The sequence below is a fragment of the Ranitomeya variabilis genome, chromosome 6 (assembly GCF_051348905.1).
Source record: "Ranitomeya variabilis isolate aRanVar5 chromosome 6, aRanVar5.hap1, whole genome shotgun sequence".
In the NCBI taxonomy this organism is placed as follows: Eukaryota; Metazoa; Chordata; class Amphibia; order Anura; family Dendrobatidae; genus Ranitomeya; species Ranitomeya variabilis.
In genome coordinates, this window is record NC_135237.1 from 366,747,084 (window position 1) to 366,772,223 (window position 25,140).

The window sequence follows — 25,140 nt, forward strand, 5'->3', positions numbered from 1 at the left end:
AAGAAATTAAATATTGTATCATTACTGTTGATATTTTATGCTTTTTATTAATATGTAAGAGGTCTTATAATTGTATTGTGACATTGTGTTATATGTGATTTTAGGACCATCTCGGGCTAATCACATGACTAATGGAGTTGCTGTGATAGGCTTAATAACACTATATGTGTAACACTCACTTTGTGAATTTCACAGGCATGAGTAAGATCTATATTGATCGAAACGCGTTGCTGTAATTCTTGTAATCACCTGTTTGTCCACCATGTGTAAGGATTATCCTTTTAATTTTTTTGAAATACGATCTTACATGCGGCCAGTAGCCATCCAGCCAGCCATCCAGAAATTTACCATTTTATTGGAGCTGGAGTATCTACATTTTTCTACATTGCTGCTGTTTGGCGTTCCGGTCAGGCCTGGTTGGTGAACTGGCTACGGCTTCTGTTAGCCGACTTTTTGTTCTTATTTGCTTAATAAAATAAAGGGTGCCAGTCTGGGCGAGATTACTAAATAAAGATGGCCATGGGGAGGGACTTAATTACTGTTTGGGGGCCAGAATGAGGAACATGCTGTATTAATTTATGGTGACAAGTAAGGAAAATAATTTTTTTAGGATCCAATTAGGGGCATTATTACTACTGTAAAATTTTCTTTTTTAAGAAACTGTTTTCCATGGAAAGGGAGGTCCTGTTAGTGTGCAGTGCGGCACTATGTCACATTTTTCTTAATCTGACATAGTGTAGAAGTTGAGGAAAAAGTGGGGAAAGTGCTCTGGACGTGATCAGCTATTGATGACTGTGTGTTATTTTTTGCAGAGACCGAGTCCTGGCTGGAAGAAGTGATGGCAGTCTGTGCTTGTTGAAGAAGAAAAGCGAAGATAATGGACTTCAACTACAGACGTCACTGATGGGTCAAGTGTATTACATGTACATGCACACTATACACTATATACTGTGCACAGAGCTCCCTGTGTATAATGTCACCGGTGATCACTGTATTACCTGTACACTATACACTATATACAGAACTTCTGTGTATAATGTCACTGGTGATCACTGTATTATCTGTACACTGTAAACAGGAGCTCTGTATATATCACTGGTGATCACTGTATTACCTGTACACTGACATTATATACAGTGTTCTGCCCTCTGAATATAGGGGAATGTGTTTGTATTTATATGCTGGTTAGTTGGTTATAGCACCATCTAGTGGTGGCTGAATGTATAGCCTGTGCTTTTAACAGCAGATAGAGTGTTGCATTGTGGGATTGAAGCAAGGTATACTAGGAAGAAGAAGACTCCATTTTCTTCTGTGTACTTCATGGGACGCACGTGTTTATTTGTCCTCCTGTAACTGCTCCAACTTGAGTTTACTATCTTGGTAAAGCATATCTGGTAAGATTAGTATATCTGTTCTTGCAATGCAGTATTGTACAGAGATGTGATTAACTGTATAGCAGCCAGTACATAGAAGATGGGATTAGAGATCTGTGTATTTCCATGTTAAAATTTGCATCACACTGTATACTTTCCTGTTAATTGTAAGTGTTAGCTATGTGATTATTTGCCCAATACTTACCTGTGTTGTTTGTATTCTTATAGTTTTACCGCATGTTCTATACCCATTCACCAATAAACAAGTTAGACTACAGAGAATTGTCTGCTTATTTGGAAGACAGAAAATGGTTTATGCTGTATGTCAGATGGCACACCGTGTCAATGTGTATGAAGGCAGAACAGTAAAACAGATGCTAGATGCCTGAGATAGTGAATACGACTTACAGAGCCTCTTGTACCCACACTGCACTACCTGCGGATACTACAGCGGCCGCCATACAGTCACAAGTACCGAGAGTGTAGCCCTCAAACAAGCACGCCACATCTCAGAAAATGCTGGTTTCTTTTCACCTGCTCTGAGACTCCCTACAGTTTGTTACCAGACACATGATGTCCACAAGCCAGACATCTTCACTCAGGACGAGGTCCCATACAAGCCAGTCAAGAAAGTCTTCATTAAATAATTCTGCTGCTCTCGCCCGTGCCGAAGCTGAGGAGGCAAAAGTAAGATCTTCCTTCGCTGTGCAAGAGATGCAATTAAAGCTAAGACAAGCAGATCAAAAAGCAGAAAGAGCACGCCTGCAAGCAGATCGAGAAGCAGATCAAGCACGTCTGCAAGCGACTTTGTAAAGACTTACTGCAGGAAAAGAGGCGCGATAGCCAAGGCTGAGTTCATTGAAGCCATGGAGTTTCCTTAATCTGAGAGAGGCAGCGACATATTTGAACCAGACCTAGAGCAACAGGATCCAGCACAACGCGTCTCAGAATATGTTTACCAACATCCCAGAATAGACGACAACCTTGATCCATTACACCAACCAGCCAAAGCAGACTACCAAAGATCCTTCCTTGAACCACAGTACTGGAAGCAAGAAAATATGCTGCAGAATGACATCGACCACAACTTCCGCCCTACAGAACAGAGGGTACACCCTCCACCGAGACTGAAAGGGACACACTTCGCATCAGAATGATATTATACAGACTATCCTAAGCCAGAACCTTCTACCAGGTATGAGGATGCAACACACACACCGCATGACAACAGCACACCAGCTTATGTTGGCGCTGACCCAGCCATTATGAACTTTGTGAAGTTCTTCGCTTGGCAGGAGCTGGTGACCAAGGGGCTCGTAAAATTCACTGATCGAGCTGAGAGCTATAGAGCATGGCGAGCCTCCTTCTGGAATGTCATCAGAGACTTGGATCTTTCCAGTAGTGAAGAGTTAGATCTAATGGTAAAGTGGCTTGGGAACGAGTCTGCCGAACAAGCAAAAAGAATCAGAAATATTAACATAGGCCTCCGTATGGTGTGGAAGAGACTTGATGAATGTTATGTGTCAGTAGAAGCTATAGAAAATGTTTTGTACAAAAGAATTGATGATTTTCCCAGAATAGTGAATAAGGGTTAACAAAAGCTCAGGTGTCATGGCCCAGCCCATAAATGCCCCCACAACGACCGACCCCCAGGAATGCAATACGGACCCTTTAACCGCAGAGGTGGACCCGTGCCTACCCGAACTAGGGGAGGGCAGCGACTGGGGTTCTGTGGCAGCTGAGCATGTGGACAAGCAAAGAGACATGTAGAACTTGATTCACACTGCACAAATTCAGGTATAGAGAAAGTAAAGTTTACTAAAGTAAAGTCACACAGTACATAAACCAAACATGACTATGCCAGGCTCCCGATTCCACACCTCCCAGAAGGGTACCACCCAGTGGACCCCAAGGCACCAACGAATCACCGAGGCACACAGACGGGACATTAGGACACAGGCAGGACATCAGGGTACACAAGGTGATCAGGACGCAGGCAAGACATCAGGACAAAGACACAGGCTGGACATCAGGCACAGGCAGGACATCAGGACATCGGACACAGGCAGGAAACCTTGGACAGACATCTGACGATGACAGGAGTCATCACAGGTTGATGCAGTCCAGGGTCATCTGGAACAGGCATACTAGGATGGCCTCTCTCAGGCCTCAGGCATAGCACAGGCTCATCAGGAAAACATCAAACACCGATCCCGGATAGACGTCATCACAGGGTGGACCCCGGGAAACTGATGGAACATCGGGTCACAGTCTAGAACACGGATGGCACAGGACCAGGCATCAGCATTCACTAGGTCCCTAGCTCCAGGCATCGGACCTAGAAAGGAACTCAAGTGTGATGGTGCAAGCACTGCCAGACTGGATCTGGGCCGGATGGGGATAGCACCGCATTGTAGTCAGAACGCAGAGCAGTAGATGCTCAGCAGAAACACCAGTTACAAGAGACTCAAAGTCACTGGGTGCAAGGCTCCAGACGCAGAGGGATTCCAGGAACATAACACAGCAGACACAGTTCAGACAGGGTCAGGTACAGGATAGGTAAAGGATCAAGGATTCAGGCCTGGATATAAAGCCTCCAGGACAGGTGCCAGAACAGGACATAACAGGAATCAAGGCAAGGACTTTGGTACCAAAACATAGACAGGAGGAGTGCCGGAACACAAAACACATATAGCAAAGTTTAGGAGCTTTGTGAGTAGCTCAGGCGCCACCCATAGGGCAGGGGAACTTTATATAGGAGCTGCCCCTCAGCAATTGGCTGGGGACAGCATTTCAAGTAAACACACTAACCCTGATAAAAGCAGGGGAGGTGTGGCCGTGCACGCCCTTAGCACAAACAGAAACCATTACACCACAATCAGTGCAGGAACTGAGGCTCAGGGCACCTGGCAGCGACTGCACACCCAGACACATGTGGAAAGTCATATACCAGCTGCAAATAACCTCATATCCACGGACAGCTTCCACAGCAGCAACCAGGGACCGCACATGCGGAAGGTAATGCAGCAGAGCAAAGACCTAACCACCCATGTACGGCTACACAGCAGACCAGGGAACTGAGCAGGCTCCATACAGGTAACAGCCAACAGTATCCCAGCTCAATTAGGGGGAAAGGAGCAAATGATTAAGCAAAGACATGCATTGTCACGCCAAAAACCAGATACAGACAGAACGGCATCAGGGAACTGAGTGACTTGTTAATGGAGGTACAGGTTGCTCAGGCAGAAGGAGACCTGCCAGGATTGGCATTCCTCGACACTGCCAGAGGTATCAACCCAATTGTTCAAAAACTCCCTTACAACCTACAAGAGAAGTGGGTCAGTCACGGGTCCCGTTACAAACAGACTCATAAGGTCTCATTTCCTCCTTTCAAGGTGTTTGTAGACTTTGTTACTCAACAAGTAAGAGTTAGAAATGACCCCAATTTTGATTTCACTATGTCATGTAGCACTGCCCCTGGTGTCAAACCCTGTAAAACACCAGTGACAGTTCACAAAACTAATGTTACCTCTACAGAGTTTCCTTACAGGTCAAGTAAGTCCCCTCCAGAGAAAGACAAACCTCAGGATCTCAGCAAACACTGCCCCTTCAGGAAGAAGTCTCTAGAAGACAGCAAAGGTTTCCTCAAAGAAAACAAGATATGTTTCAGATGCTGTGCGACGACCTCAAACTTCGCCAAGAACTGTGAAACCAGTGTGAAATGTGAAGAATGTGGTAGCGTGGAGCATAACACAGCCTTACACCCTGGACCACGCTCAGGGGCATCGTCGCAAGTGCAAGAGTGTGGCAAAAGGATGATGGGCACTGATGTAGACACCCCAGTAGTCACTTGTCAGTGTACAGAGATCTGTAAGTAACTTGTAGCAGGAAGATCCTGCTCGAAGATCTGCCATGTCAGAGTCTACCCAGCGAGCCACTGGGATAAGAGCAATCAGAGCAACAGGTCTCTAGCCAAGTCTTTTCTCTTTGACACTTTCAACATTGCTGGCCCCGGTTCTCTTTATTCCTTGAAGACTTGTGTGTACTGTCGAAATGATGAGAGAAAAGCAACTGGATTAAAGGTAGAGTCTATAGATGGTAAAACCTGCATAGACTTGCCATCAATACTGGAGTGCAACCAGATTCCTGACAATAGGTCCGAAATACCTACACCAGAGGTAGCAGCTCAACATTCCCATCTTAAGCATATATAGCCCATCTGATACCGGAACTGGATCAAGAAGCTCTGATTGTCTTACTCCATCGGAAGAGACATACTATGAGTCCACAAAGCTAGAAGACATATTAACGGCCTAAAGAATGCCCCATATGCACAGAGACTTGACCTGGGATGGGACATTGTAGGAGACGTCTGTTTAGGTGGAGCACACAAGCCGCCCTCAGTCAACAGTATGCTCACCAATACTCTTGAAAATGGACGTCCGTCGCCCTTCCAGCCATATAAGAGTAGCTTCCTGAAAAAAGAGAGAGTTGCCACGCAATGCTCCTCTACCTTGTCCGTTAGCTGATCCTTCCTGTGAAGACCACGCATGTGATGGTGAGCAAGATCATATAGGGTGCACAGTTTTCCACAGAAAAAGAGAAGACAACAAGGTAGCAATGTCCATAGAAGACAGACTGTTTCTGGACCTCATGGATCTTGAGATAGTAAGAGATGAGTCAAAGAGTTGGTAGCTCCTCTACAATTTAAACCCCAGAGGCAACGCTTACCCAACAACAGAGAACTTGTCTACGGTCGATTTGTCTCCCTCAAATGCAAACTGCAGAAGGCACCTGAAATGAGAGAGCACTTATTTGTCTTCATGGATATGAAGGTGTCTCACTAAACAATGTCTTTCTGTCTTGCCCAGACCTCAATAACAGACTTCTAGGAGTAATTCTTCACTTCCTCAGAGATGCAGTGGTATTTATGGCTGACATACAACAGATGTTTCATTGCTTCCTTGTCAAAAAAGAACATAGAAACTATTTGAGGTTCTTCTGGTTCCCCGATAATGACCCCTACACAGACATCGTGGAGTATTGGATGAAAGTGCACGGCCCTTCTCCTGCTGTCCCCATCTATGGCCTTAGACAATCAGCCAGAGAGGGTCGGATGTTAGATAGTTTGTAGAGAAGGATTTCTACTTGGACGACTGCTAGAAATCCACACCCACAGATGAATCGGCAATTAGTCTCCTAAAAAGGGCACAAGAAATGCTCACTTTGTCTATTTTGAAGCTGCACAAAATTGCTTCCAACAGCCCAAAACTAATGGCAGCTTTTCCCTCTCAAGATTACTCAACTGATCAAAAAGAATTGCATTTAAACACAGACTCCTTTCCCATGCTACGGAGCCTTGGTTTGTTCTGGGATTTGAAGAGAGATGCAATTACCTCTCGGATCAGCAAAGGAGAGAAACCCTTTACGCGTAGAGGCATCCTGTCCGTGATAAACAGCTTGTATGATCCTCTAGGATTTTTAACCCCTGTAACTATCCAAGGTAAAATGATGTTGAGAGACTTCACCCAAGAATGTCTGAATGGGATGATCTGCTTCCCATGGAGAAGAGAGATTTGTGGGCAAGATGGAAGAAATCATTAGAAGCCTTGTCAAATTTTTATGTGGCACGAACATACGCTTCCATACCATCAACAGAAGTCAAGACACAAAGGCTCTGTATCTTCTGTGATGCCTCAACGATAGCGATTGCAGCAGTAGCATATCTGAAAACTACTGACATTAAAGAACAATGCCATGTAAGGCTTGTTATGAGCCGGACAAAACTGGTGCCAGTCTGTGAGCACACAATACCCATACTGGAACTCTGTGTGGCTGTGCTAGCAGTATAGTTAGCTGAACTTATTTCAACAGAAATTGACCTGGAAATCAAGGATTTTGAGTTCTACTTAGACAGCAAGGTAGTGCTTGGGTACATTTGCAATGAAACTCGATGCTTTCATGTTTATGTCGGCAATCGGGTGTGTAACAAAACACTCCGGGATCGCCTTTGCTGGGGTCAAAGGTCACGTGGTTTGTGCATTAAACTCTGAGGCGACAGCAGGTTTCCAGGTAAACTGACCTCAGGTCAGGTTTATTAAAGTGAAAGCAAATACAGAAAACAAATCATAAAAATAAACCCTTGCCTGTCCGGCACTTACTAAACAAACACGTTCCTATCTAACAACTGGGGGGGCTACTCCCACCCAGCAAACATAACACAGGTCATGAGCACAGCTCTTACTCACATTGTCTCACACAGACAGGCATTCTGTGTGCCCCAGGCTGACACCTGAAACCTCCAGCTGGTCAGCCTTTATTCCTGCAGTTATTAACCCCTCGGTATCCTGAAGATACTGAGCGGCCTAATTCACATAGGACAAATACCTGGGCGAGATATACCTGCCCCCGACTACCAGGCCGACATGACTCTTACATATCCTCCCCCCCTGCTCAGACCACTCCGGTCGAGCAAAGACACTCCTGAAACAGTGCACTCGGGACAGGGCATCAGCATTCCCCATCTGTACCCCGGGGCGGTGCTCCACCGTGAACGAGTAAGCCTGCAGGGCAAGGAACCACCGGGTTACCCGACTATTATGGTCCTTGTGGAGGTGCATCCATTTGAGAGGGGCATGGTTCGTGACCAGCCTAAACTTCCTACCTGCCAGGTAATATTTGAGGGAGTCGAGAGCCCATTTGATGGCTAGGCACTCTTTTTCAACCACGGCATACCTCTGCTCATGCACATTCAGTTTCCGACTGAGGTAGAGGACCGGGTGTTCGACTCCGTCCCTGACCTGGGAAAGTACAGCTCCAATACCAGTATCAGAAGCATCCGTTTGCACCACAAACTCGCTGCTGAAATCAGGAGTCACTAGTACGGGCTGAGAGCACAAAGCCCGTTTCAGGCTGTGGAAGGCCTCTTCAGCCGCTGAGGTCCATTTTACCATGACGGAATCCCTCCCTTTGGTAAGATCCGTCAAGGGGGTAGCCATGGCCGCAAAGTTGGGTATGAACCGGCGATAATAGCCGGCAATGCCCAGGAAAGCTTGAACTTGTTTCTTGTTCACTGGTTGCGGCCAGCCCTGAATTGCCTGTATTTTGTCGATCTGGGGTTTAACCACTCCTCTGCCAATCACATAGCCCAAGTATCGGGCTTCTTCAAGGCCGATGTGACATTTCTTGGGATTCGCCGTTAAGCCTGCATCTCTCAGGTCATCAATCACCGCCTGTACCTTCCGGAGGTGAGTTTCCCAGTCCACGCTGTAAATTATGATGTCGTCTAGGTAGGCAGAGGCGTACTGCCTGTGGGGCCTCAAGACTCGATCCATCAATCTCTGGAACGTTGCTGGGGCTCCGTGAAGTCCAAACGGCATGTAGATATACTGGAACAGCCCTTCCGGTGTAGCAAATGCCGTCTTCTCTCTGGCCGCCTCGGCCAGAGGGATCTGCCAGTACCCCTTTGTTAGATCCAGGGTCGTAATATATCGGGCTTTACCCAGCCGATCGATCAACTCATCGACCCGGGGCATAGGGTAGGCATCAAATTTAGAAACCGCATTCAGTTTCCGAAAGTCATTGCAAAACCGTATAGAGCCATCCGGCTTAGGTATCAACACGATTGGACTGGACCAGGCGCTGTGCGACTCTTCAATGACTCCTAAGTCCAACATGGCCTTCACCTCCCGGGAGACGGCTTCACGGCGTGCTTCCGGAATCCGGTATGGCTTCACATGAACTGTGACACCAGGCTCTGTGACAATCTCATGTTTCACTAGCCTAGTCTGGCCAGGTTTTTCCGAGAAAAACTGTTGGTTCTGTAACAAAAACTGCTTAACCTCAGATTTTTGTCGTTCAGACAGAGTCTCGGCAATCTGCACCTCCAGTATGGTAGGTGAGCAAACCGGACGGGGCAGATCCGCTGTTAGGGCAGCGCGGTCTTTCCAGGATTTTATCAGATTCACATGATAAATCTGCTCTGGTTTTCTCTTACCAGGCTGGTGCACTTTATAGTTCACTTCTCCAACTCGTTCCATGACCTCAAAGGGGCCCTGCCATTTTGCCAGAAATTTACTATCCACCGTAGGGATTAGGACCAACACCCTATCCCCGGGCGCAAACGTACGGACCTTGGCGCCTCTATCATAACTTTGCCTCTGGGCTCCCTGGGCCTGTAACATATGTTCCCTAACAAGGGGCATGACAGCAGCAATCCGGTCCTGCATTTGCGTTACATGGTCTATTACCGTTTTAAAGGGAGTGACTTGACCTTCCCAGGTTTCTTTTGCGACGTCCAACAGTCCACGGGGACGACGGGCATATAATAGCTCGAAAGGCGAGAATCCTGTGGAAGACTGGGGAACTTCCCTAATGGCAAACAGCAAATAGGGTAACAAGTAATCCCAGTTCTTCCCATCTTTGTCTATCGCCTTCCGGAGCATCTGTTTTAAGGTTTTATTGAACCGCTCAACCAGGCCATCTGTTTGAGGGTGATAGACAGACGTACGCAACTGGTCTATTTGTAAGAGCCTGCAGAGCTCCTTCATCACCCTTGACATAAAGGGAGTCCCCTGGTCGGTGAGTATCTGTTTTGGAATTCCCACCCGACTAAACACGTGTACCAACTCTTTGGCGATCGTTTTGGTAGCAGTGTTACGCAAAGGGATGGCTTCGGGATAACGAGTGGCATAGTCCATGATGACGAGGATATGTTGATGCCCACGTGCGGACCGGGGAAGGGGCCCAACCAAATCCATCCCAATTCTCTCAAACGGGACCCCAATAACAGGGAGGAGTACCAAAGGGCTACGGAACCGAGGTTTAGGTGCCGAGATTTGGCACTCTGGACAGGACTCACAATAGTTACGCACATCATTGTGTATTCCGGGCCACACAAAACAATGCAATATCCTTTCTATGGTTTTTTGTACCCCCAGGTGTCCCCCCATTATATGTCCGTGGGCCAGGTCCAGTACCTTCCGCCGATAAGGTTTGGGTACCACTAACTGTTGCACAGTGTCTTCCCCTTTTTTCTCTACCTGGTAGAGTAAATCATTCTCAAGAACCATGTACGGGTACGCTAGCCTAGTGTCAGGTTCCACGGGTACGCTATCTATCACTTTTACATTTTTCCTAGCCTGAGTCAGGGTAGGATCTTTCATTTGTTCGCTGTGGAAGTCATCCAACTGAACTCCCAAATCGGGTAGGCAGGGTGCTGGATGACTGTCTGCCTCCGCCTCTCGCTGAGTTTCCTCAGTTTCCTCAGTTTCCCCCGCCATAACTGAGAAGGGGAACTGAAGGTTAGATTCAATAACCTCCCCAGCAACATCTTCCTGTGGGGTCTCGTCTAGGAACTCGGGACCTCCAGATGGCATGGGGGAAGATTCACGGTTACAGCTACCGTGAAGGAGCAACTGATTCTCCCACAACTGCCAGAAATGAGGAAAATCCCTGCCCAGGATTATATCATGTAACAGTGCGGGAACGAGTCCCACTTTGTGTTGCACAGACCCATAGGGAGTGGAAATCAGTATGACCGCTGTTAGGTACGAGCAGGTGTCACCATGCACACACGTTACAGAGAATTTGTCAGACGAACCAGATGGAAGTGCCACCAGACTAGCTTTCACCAGAGTCACCACACTTCCAGAGTCTAGTAACGCCACAACACTTTTCCCATCAACAGATAATTCACACAGGTGTTTTGCTATATCATTTTGGCCCGCATTCACATTCACCAGCTGTGTAACCAAAGACATGCGTTTCTTAGAGTCTATAACATCGCACTGCATGGGTTCAGTGGTAACAGGACAGTTCGCAGAAACATGGCCCTTCTCACGGCAACGAAAACACCTAACAGGCCCCCTACTGAGGCCACCGTCCCATACTCTCGGTCTCGGAGCGCGAGCAGTCCCGGGTTCCTCCCCCACAGTTTTTGGCGATTTTCCTTCACCCGTAATCGCTGGAACAGTCTTACCGGTTCCACGAGGAGGAGGCACAGACCGGGTGCTGGCGGTGTCGTCGGGAAGTCATTCTGCCACGGAATAACGCTCGACCAACTCCACAAGTTGATCCGCTGTCGTGGGATTTCCTTGGCTTACCCACTTTTTCAGCGCTGGTGGTAGTACCCTCAGGTACTTGTCCAAGACAATCCGCTGGATTATTTCGGGCGTTGTCAGTTCCTCGGGTTGCAGCCATTTCTTTGTCAAGTAGATCAGGTCGAACATCTGAGACCACGCCGGTTTATCTTGCTGGTATGTCCACTGGTGTACCCTCTGTGCACGGACAGCCGTCGTCACACCGAGCCGGGCCAGGATCTCAGCTCTCAGCTTCTCAAAGTCCTGCGTGACTTCCGGGTCCAAGTCATGGTAAGCTTTTTGGGCCTCGCCGGAAAGAAACGGAGCAATTGGATCAGCCCATCGTTCCTTCGGCCACTTCTCTCTCAACGCTGTCCGCTCAAACGTTGTCAGGTACGCCTCGACGTCATCTTCTGCGGTCAGCTTTTGCCAGTATCGACTCACATGGATCCTCCTGGACTCTGCTTCCGGGTTAGCCTCAGGCATGCTCAGCAAGCGTTGCGCCACCTGTTGGAGAAGCTGGCGGTCTGCAGCCGTCATGTCCAGTAACTCCTTCAGCTGTGCGGCCATCAAGCGATTAGCTTCCTGCTGTGCGGCAGTGGCCTGCTGCTGTATGGCAGTGGACTGCACTAGTGCTTTCACCACGTCTTCCATACTGTCGCCTGTGCCACGGAGTGCCCGCGTTCTCCACCACAATGTAACAAAACACTCCGGGATCGCCTTTGCTGGGGTCAAAGGTCACGTGGTTTGTGCATTAAACTCTGAGGCGACAGCAGGTTTCCAGGTAAACTGACCTCAGGTCAGGTTTATTAAAGTGAAAGCAAATACAGAAAACAAATCATAAAAATAAACCCTTGCCTGTCCGGCACTTACTAAACAAACACGTTCCTATCTAACAACTGGGGGGGCTACTCCCACCCAGCAAACATAACACAGGTCATGAGCACAGCTCTTACTCACATTGTCTCACACAGACAGGCATTCTGTGTGCCCCAGGCTGACACCTGAAACCTCCAGCTGGTCAGCCTTTATTCCTGCAGTTATTAACCTCTCGGTATCCTGAAGATACTGAGCGGCCTAATTCACATAGGACAAATACCTGGGCGAGATATACCTGCCCCCGACTACCAGGCCGACATGAGACTCTTACAGGTGCTAAGGATCAGGAAATCCACTTGCCCTAAACAGTGGCGCTATATGTCCACACACCACAATCCTGCGGACCACGCAATTAGATCTGTTGAATCAAGACACTTTATGGACACAACCTGGTTTACGGGCCCTGCGTTCTTATACCTTTTGACGCCTTACAGTGATGAGTCAGACATCTTTGAACTGGTAGATCCAGATGCAGATGAGGAAATCTGCCCTCAGGTATCCGTTATAGGTACGGTGACTTCAGACAATTTATATGGTACAGCGGGGCTAGTATCAATGGTCTCCTAGTGCTGCAAATCTAGACAATAACCACAGTGTTGTCAGTAGGATAAGCAATTTTCTAGTAATAAATTTGCACAGAATGAGACCTGGAGGAAAATAATGTGTATCCACAGTGTTATCAGTTAGATGAGCAAATTTCCGGTAATAAATATGCGCTAAATGAGACCTAGAAGAAAAACACGTGTTTACTGGGGTTAATAAGTGAAACTACATGTATATATGTGTGTATGTCTGGGATTGGCATCTGCACCGTCGCAGCTACAGCCACAAAATTTTGCACAGTCACACGTCTGGACCCCGAGAGCGTCATAGGCTATGTTGTGAGGCGAAATTTTAACCCCGCGCGTTCCAATTCACAAAACAATTTTGCCCCTATCTATATAATGGGGAAAAAGTGAAAGGAAAAGTGTTGGAGGCAAATTGACAGCTGCCAGATGTGAACAAGGGGGACTTAAAGAATGAGAGCGATGGTGCCAAAGAGTATATACCATACAGTTGCTAAGGTGGGGCCCCAACATGGGATACTCACCACACACGGGGATATGAACACACACACAAAATGTGCCACACACTACCACGTGCTTGAACACATATACCACCCGCAGCACACATTTCACCACACATACACCAACCTCGTCACATAAAAGTCGAAACACAAAAGTCGCCACTCAAAACGTGCAAAGTTCGCCACATGGAAAACTCACCACATGCAAAACTAGGCTCATGCTAAACTCACCACACGTGCAAAACTCACCTCATGGAAAACTCGCCACACGCAAAACTTGCACACGCGGAAAAATTGCCACATGCACAAAAGTTTCAACACATGGAAAAGTTGCCACAAAACTTGCACATACTCAAAACGCACCACACATAAAACTCGCCACGCGCAAAACTCACCATGCGCAAAACTTGCTGCACACAACTTGCTACACTAACCTGTCATATGCAACTCGACACACAAAAAGTTGCTACACGCATGTCGCCACACAAAACTCATCTCACAAAAGTTGTTACACGCATGTCGCCACACGCAACTCAACACACACAACTTGATACATGAAACTCGCCCTAAAACACACACAAGTCTGGTATTATCCTTCAAAAATAAAAATCTGATTAATAAGCAGACAAACTACAAGAGCAACAAATGTACCATATAGGAAATACGGCAGCTGTCAGTCACATGACCTGTTTATTATGTGTATGTGTGAGCTAATATATACTGCCAGGGGGGAGGGCTTCCTGTTGGCTGGGGATTTATCAGGCTGCCAATAGCAACCAATGACAGCTCAGCTTCTATTTTGCTACAGTTAATTAATCTGAGCTCTGGTTGGTTAATATAGGCAACAAAGGACATTCTCAGTATAACAAAGCTTGTGTGAGGTTATAGCATGTCAGTTAGGTTGTGTTGGTGGAAAGGCTGATGTCAGTCACATTACCTATATGTGAGAGGATTTAGAAACAGCCAGTTACAGACTATTTTTACCACAATAATGCCTCATAAGAAAAGGAATTCCATGGCACGAATGTCAGCTGATGCGAAAAGAAAAGCTGCATTACGAGCCACTGAAAAATGTGAAGACCGAGAAACAAGGCTGACACACATGAAAACAGCTGCTGCTTCCTCAAGAGCCAATGAATTTTCTGAGGAGAGGGAAGCAAGGCTTGCAGACATAAAAACAAGAGCTGCTTCCTCAAGGGCCAATAAACTTTCTGAGGAGAGGGAAGTGAGGCTTACAGACAAGAGAACAAGAACTGCTTCCTCAAGAGCCAACTAACTTTCTGAGGTGTTGAAATATATGTTGTGAAATGCTTCTATTAGCTTAGTTTTTGCCTTTTAATAATTACATTTCTATCTATTTGTTTTGTGGTTTTTGTGTGCAGAATAAATTTTTGTTAACACATTCTATCTTGCTAACAGCAGTTATTAACCCGAGCGAAGCCGGGTAGTAGAGCTAGTATACATACATACATATATATATATATGTTGTATATATATGTATATATATATATATATATATATATATATATATATATACAATACAGACCAAAAGTTTGGACACACCTTCTCATTTAAAGATTTTTATTTATTTTTATGACTATAAAAAGTGTACATTCACACTAAAGGCATCAAAACTATGAATTAAAACATGTGGAATTATATACTTAATAAAACAGTGTGAAACAACTGAAATTATGTCTTATATTCTAGGTTCTCCAAAGTAGCCACCTTTAGCTTTGATGACTGCTTTGCACACTCTTGGCATTCTCTTGATGAGCTTCAAGAGGTAGTCACCGGGAATGGTCTTCCAACAATCTTGAAGGAGTTCCCAGAGATGCTTAGCACTTGTTGGCCCTTTTGCCTTCACTCTGCGGTCCAGTTCATCCCAAACCATCTCGATTGGGTTCGGGTCTGGTGACTCTGGAGGCCAGGTCATCTGGCGTAGCACCCCATCACTCTCCCTCTTGGTCAAATAGCCCTTACACAGCCTGGAGGTGTGTTTGGGGTCATTGTCCTGTTGACAAATAAATGATGGTCCAACTAAACGCAAACCAGATGGAATGGCATGCCGCTGCAAGATGCCGTGGTAGCCATGCTGGTTCAGTATGCCTTCCCCGTGCTGAGAGTTTCACTTATTAACCCCCAGTAAACACGTTTTTCTTCTAGGTCTCATTTAACGCATATTTATTACCAGTAATTTGCTTATCCTACTGATAACATTGTGGATACACATTATTTTCCTCCAGGTCTCTTTCTGCACAAATTTATTACTAGAAAATGACTTCAGACAATTACCTCAAATCCCACCATTTCAGCAGGTTCTCAACCTGGAACTCGCTTGTTCATGCCATTGCATTTTTAATTCATGTGGCTCAGTCTTGCAAGTCAACATCACCTGCCAGTCAGAAGCCTTGTAAAGGTTGGCACCACTGCAAGCATGCCTTTAGTGCTCCAAACCTGGAAAATGCCAAGAATGTGATAATTCGTACCATACAACGTGAGCGTTACGCCAAAGAAATAGACAACCTCAAAAAACATCAACCCATTCCTAGAAACAGTGTCTTGAAGAAGCTTGATCCAATCATTGACCAAGATGGGCTGTTAAGAATTGGAGGTAGTCTTCAAAAAGCCAAAGTGGAATTTGTGGACAAACACCCTGTAATAATTCCTGGACATAATCATGTCACTACTCTGCTTGTGCAGGGAAACTGCTGGACTATGGATAGTCGGAGCAAAGAGATGTGTGATTAAACTCTTCTTTAACTGTGTGACTTGTCACAAACTCCGTGGCGTGACTCAAAACCCAAAGATGGCCAATCTCTCATCAGACAGACTCAATATGGATCCTCCCTTTACCAACGTCGGACTGGATGTATTCGGTCCATGGTCTGTGGTGTACGGCACACTAGAAGGGTCTAAGCCAAATGCAAACGCTGGGCAGTTATGTTCATCTATATGTCCATCAGAGCAGTCCACATCGAAGTAATTGAATCCATGGACATTTCAAGTTTCATAAGTGCACGCTGAGGTTTCATTGCCATCAGAGGCACCATGAAGCACATTCGCTCTGATAAAGGCACAAATTTCGTAGGAGCAGTGAAAGAACTTCAAATTCCTTCCAATCTAGACATTACCAGTGTGGAAAAATACTTGGGTGAGCAGGGATGCACCTGGACCTTCAATTTACTACACTCTTCTCACATGGGAGGTGCTTGGGAGAGGATGATAGGAATAGCACGTACAATCTTAGACTCTATCTTCTTGCAAGTAGGTAGTACAAGACTCACACACGAGGTTTGACTACATTCTTGGCAGAAGTTTCGGCCATCATAAATGCCAGACCATTGACTGCACTTTCTAGTGATGCTGGAGATCCAACCATTCTCACTCCCGCCATGTTACTCACTCAGAAAACCAATGCTCTCAGTGCTCCACTGGGAGAATTCAGCAACAAGGACCTCTACAGACGTCAATGGAGACAAGTTCTAAGTCTCTCCAATACCTTCTGGGACAGAAGGAGAAAGCAGTATCTCTCCACCTTACAGCCTAGGAAGAAGTGGCAGATCGACAAGCTGAATATCAAACCAGGTGATGATGTACTCATGAAAGAGAGCCAGTCACACCGAAATGAGTGGCCACTATGCCTCATCACCAAAGTATTCCCAAGCAAGGACGGGAAAGTGCACAAGGTTGAGGTCAAAGTGTGGAAGGCTGGAGAAAGTAAATTATTCCTCAGACCAGTTGCGGAACTAGTTTTATTGTTTTCGATAAAAGAGCCTGTAAGTGGCATCAGTTGATACCAAGCGAGGAGTGTTCTGCCCTCTGAATATAGGGCAATATGTTTGTATTTATGTGCTGGTTAGTTTTGTTATAGCACTATCTTGTGGTGGCTGAATGTATAGCAGATAGAGTGTTTCATTGTGGGACTGAAGCAAGGTATTCTGGGAAGAAGAAGACTCCATTTTCTTCTGTGTACTTCATGGGACGCACGTGTTTATTTTTCCTCCTGTAACTGCTCCAACTTCAGTTTGCTATCCTGGTAAAGCATATCTGGTAAGATTAGTATATCTGTTCTTGCAATGCAGTATTGTACAGAGATGTGATTAACTGTATAGCAGCAAGTAAATAGGAGATGTGATTAGAGTTCTGTGTATTTCCATGTTAAAGTTAGCATCACACTGTATACTTTCCTGTTAATTGGAAGTGGTAGCTGTGTGATTATTTGCCCAGTACTTACCTATGTTGTTTGTATTCTAATAGTTTAACCGCATGTTCTATATCTGTTCACCAATAAACAACTTAGACTACAGAGAACGGTCTGCTTATTTTGGTGATTCCTGTATCACCTGTACCTGACACTTGTGTATAATGTCACTGGTGATCACTGCATTACCTGTACCCTGACACTGTATACAGATCTCCTGTGTATAATGTCACTGGTGGTAATAAGTGTTGTTAGTATTGTGGTTTGTATTCATTGTCACACTCGCACCCTTACTGGTGGGTGTGAGCTCAGGGGGTTTGTGGCTCCACTGTGCCACGAACCAGACTACCCTGGAAGGGGCATGACTATGACAGCTGCCTTGGTCTTCACTGGAGCCTCTGATGGTGCGGTCAGGCTTGTGTGGCAGGAAGCTGCCAGGTGCTACTCCAGGGTGGTGTCTGGTTGTGGCTGCTGATCCCACTTGGGAAACAGGAACACCAGGATTGGTGCGGGCATCAGGCAGGACTAGCAGATGAGCACAGATGAAACTCAGATGAGTAGGCTGGCACGGCGGAGACACAGAGCTGGCAGAGACACAGGACTGGCAGGAATGGCAGAGACACAGGTATGGCAGGCATGGCAGAGACACAGGGCTCGCAGGTACAGCAGAGACACAGGGCTGGCAGGTATGGCAGAGACACAGGGCTGGCGAGTATGGGAGAGACACAGGGCTGGCAGGTACGGCAGAGACACAGGGCAGGTTGGTGTGGTGTATGAAGGAACAGGTAGGGACCTGTTCACACAGGAGGTGCAGGTACGGATATGTAGTATGAAGGAACAGGTAGGGACCTGATCACACAGAAGGTGCAGGTACGGATATATAGTATGAAGGAACAGGTAGGGACCTGTTCACACAGGAGGTGCAGGTAAGCAAACAAGCAGGAAGGAATGAAGTATGAAGGAACAGGTTGGGACCTGTTCACACAGGAAGAAAACTGCAAGGCTGCGGATAGGAGCGTTAGAGCAGCAAGAGATAGCGCAGCAACAGAAGCTAAACAGAGCGGAACCGCAAGGAATGCAGAGAGGAGCTGCAGCAAGAGATTACTGCAGCAACAGGAGTGGAGCAGAGTAGAACAGAGCAGAACCGCAGGAGTGCGGAGCAGAGGTAAAGCTGCAAGAGAGACAAGAGTAGAACCACAAAGTGCAGAGCCAAGAGCAGAGTGAAGGCACAGAGTACAGAGCCAAGAGCCGAGAGCAAAGCAGAGAGGCACAGAGTACAGAGCCAAGAGCAGAGTGAAGGCACAGAGTGCAGAGCCAAGAGCCAAGTGCAAAGCAAAGGCACAGAGTGCAGAGACAAGAGCAAAGCAAGGTCGCAGAGTGCGGTTCCGAGAGCGGAGCAGAGAGGTACTGCAGGGAAAGAAACCACAGACAAGGAGACAGAGATAGGACAAAGTTCAGACAAGGTAATTGAACAAGACAAGGTACAAGAACAAAGACACAGGGACCAGGATATTCAGCCTCCTGGAGGGCAGACAAACAAGATACAAGGCAAAGCAAGAAGAACAGCCTTCAGAGAAGGCAAGACACAAAGCAAGGCCTGGCAGCTCAGAAGCAAAACACAAACTGAGCTAACACATTGCACAGGCCCAGTCCACTGGGTGGAGCTGCACTAAATACTGGAGGCCTCTTGGTAATTGGTCAGGAACAGATTAGACAGGTGCACCTGATTCCTATAAGAACCAGAGAGCTCAGGCACCGCCCCCCTATGCACACAGCCAGGAAGCATGCAGAGAGCAGAGGCACAGAATATGGAGCTGGCAAGAAACAGAAACCACAACATGACTTGGAGCAGTGGGTAAGATAGTGTGAGAGATGAGAGGCCATGCCGCGATGCCAGCAGAGTTGTTACGGTACCCCCACCCTTTACGGCCCCTCTTCTTCAAGCCTGCCAGAATAACTTGTAGAAGAAGGATAGGAGCACACATAGTCAGAGCCATCACAACATTCCTCTGGTAGAATGAGGTAGATGAGACATTAGAGATCTCAGGTTGCCCAGTCTCTTTGAGTCCAGCAAGATCAGCTTCCCACACTGAAGATACAAGAGCCAGGACTTCTTTCACCTGGTTGACTGAAAGCAGGGACTTGGAAGCTTCTGATTTGACCTCAACATAATCCGATTCTTTGGAAACTGAAGACACCTTCACTGGATCCAGCTTAAGCCCATCATCACAAGAAAATTGAACCTCCTCCTTTAGACTGGTGGAAAGCAGAGATGAGAACACTTCTGTCTTGGGATCTTCACCCAATGGCCACATGGAAGCTGGAGGCATACGTACAGGAAACATCTTCAGCCTGGTACCCTGAGAAAACTGGATCTCCTCTTCTAGATTAGAGGATGAGTAAGTCTCTGTCTTGGTATTATCACCAAGTAGCCACTTGGAAGCAGAAGGCAGTCATTTAGGAAGCCCCATCAGCCTGTTACTCTGACAAAACTGGACCACCTCTTCTTCCAGATTGGTGAAGAACAGAGATACAAGAGCTTCTGCTTCAACTTCTTCATCCACCTGCCACATGGAATCTGAAGGCATCTTTACAGAAAGCATCTTCTGCCCATAGTTCAGAGAAAAACTTTCAAGTGACAGGGATGTTCCTGGGAACTATTTGTTCCTTGTATGTGATATTATAAGGTCACTGTGGTGGTAACGTGATCTGGTCATGGTGTGGTGGTATTTGTTCCTTGTATGTAGTATTATTCAGTCACTATTTGGTGGCAATATGTAGTCTGGTCATGGTGTGGCAGTATTTCTTCCCTGTATGTGGTATTATTGGTCTTGGTATAGTGGATTGTGTTGTGTATTGCTGTCATTTGTTGTAAACTACAGTAATTATACATCCCAGTTATGGGGGCGCACAGTAGATGTGCAGGAGCCACCGGTGTTTTACAGTTGATGCTCCACAACAATGAGGATAATGACTGACAGATATTTGCATACAGCTGTAGGGTGGGACCCTAAAGTCCATTCCCCTGCTGGGCCCCAGACACCCCAGTCCAACTCTGCATGGGATGTGCACTCCTATAATGTAATATCATATCCCAGTATATTGATTGCCTATTTAAACCTTTATTGGAGCAAATGCCATCATATTCAAAAGATTCTGGATCGTTGTTGGAAATGCTGGATCATATTGAATGGCTAGATGATTTCTCCTTAGCAGCAATAGATGTTGTAAAATTCTATACAAGAATCCCACACAAAGCGGGTTTGGACGCAATTAGCTTAATTTTAAGCAACACTGATAAAGACTCTGATTATATTGCATTTGTTATAGAAGCTTTGAATTTTGTTCTTTCCCATAACGCTTTTACTTTCATGGATAAATCGTTCCTCCAATTTGTAGGAACTGCAATGGGCACACCAGCAGCATGTGATTTTGCAAATCTATTTCTGGCTGTGTTCGAAGATAGATATATAACTAACTTTCGCAACCCATATCTAAAGTATATCCGTACTTTTTTACTATATGTGGATGATATACACAGCTCAAAAAAATAAAGGGAACACTAAAATCCCACATCCTAGATATCACTGAATGAAATATTCCAGTTGTAAATCTTTATTCATTGCACAGTGGAATGTGTTGAGAACAATAAAACCTAAAAATGATCAACATAAGCCACAACTAATATCCCACGGAGGTCTGCAGTTGGAATGATGCTCAAAATCAAAGTGGAAAATGAAGCTACAGGCTGATCCAACTTCAGTGGAAATGCCTCAAGACAAGGAAATGATGCTCAGTAGTGTGTGTAGCCTCCACATGCCTGTATGACCTCCCTACAATGCCTGGGCATGTTCCTGATGAGGGGGCGGATGGTCTCCTGAGGGATCTCCTCCCAGACCTGGACTAAAGCATCCGCCAACTCCTGGACAGTCTGTGGTGCAACGTGACATTGGTGGATGGGCGATACATGATGTCCCAGATGTGTTCAATCAGATTCAGGTCTGGGGAATGGGCGGGCCAGTCCATAGCTTCAATGCCTTAATCTTTCAGGAACTGCTGACACACTCCAGCCACAAGAGGTCTGGCATTGTCCTGCATTAGGAGGAACCCAGGGCCATCCGCACCAGCATATGGTCTCACAAGGGGTCTGAGGATCTCATCTCGGTACCTAATAGCAGTCAGGCTACCTCTGGCGAGCACATGGAGGGCTGTGCGGCCCTCCAAAGAAATGCCACCACACAACATTACTGACCCACTGCCAAACCAGTCATGCTGAAGGATGTTGCAAGCAGCAGATCGCTCTCCACAGCGTCTCCAGACTCTGTCACATCTGTCACATGTGCTCAGTGTGAACCTGCTTTCATTTGTGAAGAGCACAAGGCGCTAGTGGTGAATTTGCCAATCCTGGGGTTCTGTGGCAAATGCCAAGCGTCCTGCGCGGTGTTGGGCTGTGAGCACAACCCCCATCTGTGGACATCGGGCACTCAGACTATCCTCATGGAGTCAATTTCTAACCATTATATATAAAGGCTGAGGTAGCATTCCTGCTGCTGGGTTGTTGCCCTCCTACGGCCCCCTCCACCTCTCCTGGTGTACTGACCTGTCTCCTGATAGCACCTCCAGCCTCTGGACACTACGCTGACAGACACAGCAAACCTTGCCACAGCTCGCATTGATGTGCCATTCTGGATGAGCTGCATTACCTGAGCCACTTGTGTGGGTTGTAGAGTCCATCTCATGCCACCACGAGTATGAATTTCAAAATGTGCTGCCTTATTTGCTTGACTGTATAGGAGTTGGTGACTCTAAGGTTCAGCACCTGTTCACACTTAGTCTATGTTTGGATGTGACGGTCAGTTTTTTTTAATGTATTATTTAACCTTCTGACCGAGCACTCCGCCTCCTAGTCACAGGTATTTTAATTGCAACAGGTTCAGTACCCCTCCACAGAGAGAGAGAGTATTAGTCTCATAAGAGGTTTTCATAGGTACCCATTCAGATGGAGACGTTTGTTCTCAGCGAGGAAGGAAAGCATAGGACCTGGTATAAGAGAGATGCCGTAAAGTGGCTACCAGGTACACATAAAATTAGCCTTTTTTATGCGCTAAACGCTCTCATTTTTCATATTTCTAGTGGAGTAATGCAGTTCAATTTTCGTGTTTCATGTTTGCATGTTTTGGCGCTGCAGTGTGCTGCCTTATTTGCTTGACTGTATAGGAGTTGGTGACTCTAAGGTTCAGCACCTGTTCACACTTAGTCTATGTTTGGATGTGACGGTCAGTTTTTTGAAATATATTATTTAACCTTCTGACCGAGCACTCCACCTCCTAGTCACAGGTGTTTTAATTGCAACAGGTCCAGTACCCCTCCACAGAGAGAGAGAATGTTAGTCTCATAAGAGGTTTTCATAGGTACCCATTCAGATGGAGACGTTTGTTCTCAGCGAGGAAGGAAAGCATAGGACCTGGTATAAGAGAGATGCCGTAAAGTGGCTACCAGGTACACATAAAATTGGCCTTTTTTATGCGCTAAACGCTCTCATTTTTCATATTTCTAGTGGAGTAATGCAGTTCAATTTTTGTGTTTCATGTTTGCATGTTTTGGCGCTGCAGTGTGCTGCCTTATTTGCTTGACTGTATAGGAGTTGGTGACTCTAAGGTTCAGCACCTGTTCACACTTAGTCTATGTTTGGATGTGACGGTCAGTTTTTTGAAATGTATTATTTAACCTTCTGACTGAGCACTCCGCCTCCTAGTCACAGGTGTTTTAATTGCAACAGGTCCAGTACCCCTCCACAGAGAGAGAGAATGGTAATCTCATAAGAGGTTTTCATAGGTACCCATTCAGATGGAGACGTTTGTTCTCAGCGAGGAAGGAAAGCATAGGACCTGGTATAAGAGAGATGCCGTAAAGTGGCTACCAGGTACACATAAAATTGGCCTTTTTTATGCGCTAAACGCTCTCATTTTTCATATTTCTAGTGCAGTAATGCAGTTCAATTTTCGTGTTTCATGTTTGCATGTTGTGGCGCTGCAGTGTGCTGCCTTATTTGCTTGACCACGAGTATGAAAGCACAACCAACATTCAAAAATGACCAAAACATCAGCCAGAAAGCATTGTTACTGAGGTCCCCACCTGCAGAACCACTCCTTTATTGAGTGTGTCTTGATAATTGCCAATAATTTTCATCTGTTGTCTATTTCATTTGCACAACAGCATATGAAATTGATTGTCAAACAGTGTTGCTTCTTAAGTGGACAGTTTGATTTCACAGAAGTTTGATTTACTTGGAGTTATATTCTGTTGTTTAAGTGTTCCCTTTATTTTTTGGAGCAGTGCATTTTTTACATGGGCTGGTTCAAAAGAAAAATTTAACAAATAAAAATACAGGCAGGAAATATTATTACACAATCTTTTCGAAAACTTAATTCAACAAATATGATATTACATTATAGGAGTGCACATCCCATGCACACTAACCTAAAGGCTTACCATATAGCCAGATGTTGCGATTACGCAAAATTAATAATGTTGAATCTTAGTTTGAGGAGCAGATAGAAGAATTAAAAGAATGATTTAGGCAAAAAGGTTTTCCAAATTCTGTCCTAAATGAAGCCCACAATCGTATATCTTCTGTTTCACAAAAAGACTTGCTGTTTAAAACGAAAATTAAAAAATCATTAAACTCTAATCAAGACTCAAAAATCCAACATTTTGTGTTTACTTTTAAACATAGTCCTATGTATAGAATGATTCACGCTTCCATAAGAAAAAATTCGCATATCCTTCATACAGATAAAGATTTACAAAAAAAGGGAATTTTAAAACCTATTCTTACTTATCGGAGATCGTGCAATTTAGGAGATATTTTAGTGTCTAAACAACATCAGCATTTCAATAATAATTGGTTACCAAAATCCAAGTGGTAACGCTAAATGCGGGAATTGTCCAAATTGTCATTTACATATAACATTTAACTCTTTATGCATGGGGTCAATTTCACATGTGGTAACAAATCTAATAACATGTAAAACAAAATTTGTATTCTATGTTCTTTTTTGTCTCTGCCAATTTTTCTACCTAGGTAAAACTATATGCCCTATGAAAACGAGATTTCGTGAACACTATAGATCAATTTCTTCAGGAAAAGGTTCCTTAAGATTAATTAATCACATGAAAAGTTATTATAATTCAGACCCTGAGACCTTGAACTTTGTGGATATTGAAATAGTAAAAAACCCTATACGAGATGGAAACCAAAATAATTTATTACTGAGACAAGAAGCCAACTGGATTCTAAAAACGCAGGCTCAAGGTCCGATAGGTTTGAATGACAAGATTGATTTATCTGTCTTTTTGTAATGTCTTTACTGTTGCAAAAACTGTCAAAAGACAGTTCTAATTAATATTAATTCATGATTATAAAAGGGAGTATTTTCCAACTAATTACTCATCTGGACCCGTTGAAGCGTGGAAATGCGAAACGGCCGTCATCCTCTTCTTTCTCTACCCGCAAGCCTCCGTACACCTATGCATGTG

The 25,140-nt window shown here is 45.4% G+C and overlaps 1 protein-coding gene across 1 annotated transcript in view; it reads right to left on the reverse strand.

Annotated features, from left to right (window-relative positions):
* Nucleotides 1–25,140, reverse strand: part of LOC143782505 (cytidine monophosphate-N-acetylneuraminic acid hydroxylase-like) — a 357,809-nt gene that overhangs the window by 11,695 nt on the left and 320,974 nt on the right. The gene's annotated exons all lie outside the window — the stretch shown is intronic.